Source organism: Muntiacus reevesi, chromosome 21 (genome assembly GCF_963930625.1).
Source record: "Muntiacus reevesi chromosome 21, mMunRee1.1, whole genome shotgun sequence".
Lineage (NCBI taxonomy): Eukaryota > Metazoa > Chordata > Mammalia > Artiodactyla > Cervidae > Muntiacus > Muntiacus reevesi.
This window is the reverse complement of record NC_089269.1, coordinates 27524-30419: the sequence shown is the minus strand read 5'-3', so window position 1 is coordinate 30419 and position 2896 is coordinate 27524. Positions and strand designations below refer to the sequence as shown.

Below are 2896 nucleotides of genomic sequence, written 5' to 3'. Positions count from 1 at the left end.
ATGTAAACCAGGCAGACGTCTATCCGGCTGCTGGCCCTCCCTGGAAGCCCCACCTCCTCCTGCCACCCCTTCTACAGTGACTCCTCAGTCACCAGAGTTGAACCACATGGAGCTATGCTGCTGGCAGGCGTATCTGTTGGTTTACAGATTAGGGTTTTTGTCTGCATTTGCTGTTTCCTCTACACCCTGGTGGCTCAGACGGTAAAAGGTCTGCCTACAGTGCTGGAGACACGGTTCGATTGCTGGGTCAGGAAGATCTCCTGGAGCAGGGAATGGCAGCCCACTCCAGTATTCTTGCCCCCTCCCCCCAAAAAAAGAGGGGGGAGGGGCTCAAAGAAATATTTGGCTTCTCTTGTGGCTCAGTTGGTAAAGAATCTGCCTGCAATGCAGAAAACCGAGGTTCGATCCCCGGGTCAGGAAGATCCCCTGGAGAAGGACATGGCAACCCACTCCAGTACTCTTGCCTGGAGAATTCCAAGGACAGCGGAGTGGGACAGGTTGCAGTCCACAGAATCGCAAAGAGTCAGATAGGACCGCAACCAGGTGTTACTTGACTTCCCTGGTGGCTCAGATGGTAAAGCGTCTGCCTAAAATGCGGGAGACCCAGGTTCAATCCCTGGGTCGGGAAGATCTCCGGGAGAAAGAAATGGCAACCCACTCCAGTATTCTTGCCTGGAAAATCCCATGGACGGTGGAACCTGGTAGGCTACAGTCCAAGAGATCGCAAACAGTCGGACACGACTGAGCGACTGCACTTTCACTTTCTATATCAAGTGTGAACTTTCTGTTTTGTCCACTCCTATGTTTTCAGTGTCTAGAACAGTATCTATATAAGAGTCACTCAGAGAATATGAGTGGATGCCTGAGTGGAGAACAGGAAATGTGAAAACGCCTTCAATGGCTTCTTCAGCATTTTCTGCTTTAGTGCATCCAAGGGACAGAGAAGACTCTGGATTTTTTCGCACCTTCCGCACAAGAAAGTCCCTATGATCATCCTTAGGGACTCAAAAGAGGAACAGGCAGCTTTCTGGAAAACTCCTAAAGCAAATCTTTTAAAAGGCACAGATGGACTCTGTACACAGTCCTTTTTTTTTTTTCCTTCATACTAGTGTCCCATGAAAAAGTGTTAGTTGTTCAGTCATGTCCATCTCTTCGTAACCCCATGGACTATAGCCCGCCAGGCTCCTCTGCTCCTCCTTAGGCTTCACTGCTGCTGTACCTTCCATGGGTTTCAACAGATGTATAATGCCCTGTATACCCTATATATACTATATATCGTATAGAATAGTTTCACACCCTAAAATTCCTATGTACTCTACCATTTCATCCCTTGTTTCCCCCCAGCCTCTGGCAATCGCTGGTCCTTTATTTTCTTCATACATTTGCTTTTTCCAGAATGTCATTTCCAGTTTAAACCATACAATGTGTTGCTTTTTCATATTGATTTCTTTTACTTAGTAACATACATTTAAGTGTCTTCTGTGTCTTTTTGTGTTTTTGATAGCTCATTTCTTTCTAGCATTGCATGATATTCCATCATCTGGATGGACCACAGTTTGTTTCTCCATTCACCAAAGACGTCATGGTCACTTCCAAATTTTGTCAGTTATAAACAGAGCTTCTATAAACATCCTTGAGCAAGTTTCTGTGTGGACTTAAGTTTTCAATTCTTTGAGTGCCACTGTTGGATCATATGGTTAACAGAATGTGTAATTTTGTAAGGAACTTCCAAACTGTCTTTCAAAGTGGCTGTCAGTCAGTTTAGTCGTTCAGTGTCTGACTCTGCGACCCCATGGACTGCAGCAATCCAGGCCTCCCCGTCCATCACCAACTCCCAGAGCTTGCTCAAACTCATGTCCACTGAGTCAGTGATGCCACCCAACCATCTCATCCTCTGTTGTCCCTTCTCCTCCTGCCTTCAGGGTCTTTTCTAATGAGTCAGTTCTTTGCACCAGGTGGCCAAAGCATTGGAGCTTCAGCTTCATCATCAGTGCTTCCAATGAATTTTCAGGACTGATTTCCTTTAGGAAATCAAAGAGGCTGTAGCATTTTACCTTCCCACCAGAAATAAAGGACAGTCCCTGTTGTTCTGAGTCTTTGCCAGCATTTGTGTTGTTTGTGCATGGATTCTGGCCATTCTAATAAGTGTATAGTGGTAGTTCATTGTGTATAAAGGTGCTTATTTGCCACCTGTGTATCCCCTGGGTGAGTTGTCTTTGAGAGTCCAAATCTTTGGACTTTTTAAAGAACTGGGTTGTTTATAGTCTGACTGTTGAGTTTTGAGAGTTCATCTTATATTTTGGGTAACAGTCCTTTATTAGTGATGCATTTTGCAAATATTTTCTCCCAGTCTGTGACTTGCTTTCTCTTTCTCTTGACTGTGTTCTATGAAGAGCAGAAGATTTTTTATTTCTTTAGTGTCATGCCTTTCGTGTTGTATCTGAAAAGTCATCACCAAACTCATGATCACCTAAATTTTTCTTCTATGTTGTCTTCTTGGGTTTTTATAGCTTTCCACATTATATTTAAGTTCAAGATTCATTTTGAGTTCATTTCTGTGAAGGATGAAAGATCTGTGTCTATATTCTTTGTTCTGTTGTGTTGTCTATGCTGCTTAGTCAAAGATCACTTGAATATATTTATGCGGCCAATTTGGGGGATCTTTATTCTGTTCTACTGATCTATTTGTCTATTCTTTTACCACTGCCACAGTGTATTGATTACTGTAGCTTTGTAGCAAGTCTTGAAGTTGAATAGTGTTGGTCTTCTTTGTTCTTCTCCTGCAGTATTGTCTTCCCTGTTCTGGGTCTTTTGTCAGTGAATATATAAACTTTAGAATCTATTTGTTTCTATCTACAAAATAACTTAATGGAATTTTGATTGGAATTATGCTGAA

The 2896-nt window shown here is 43.0% G+C and overlaps 1 non-coding gene across 1 annotated transcript; it reads left to right on the top strand.

Annotated features, from left to right (window-relative positions):
- The first annotated feature begins 556 nt into the window (after window positions 1–556).
- On the top strand, window positions 557–628 carry TRNAF-AAA (transfer RNA phenylalanine (anticodon AAA)). The gene has a single exon. It is a non-coding gene; the product is annotated as a tRNA-Phe (tRNA).
- The last annotated feature ends 2268 nt before the right edge of the window (window positions 629–2896 follow it).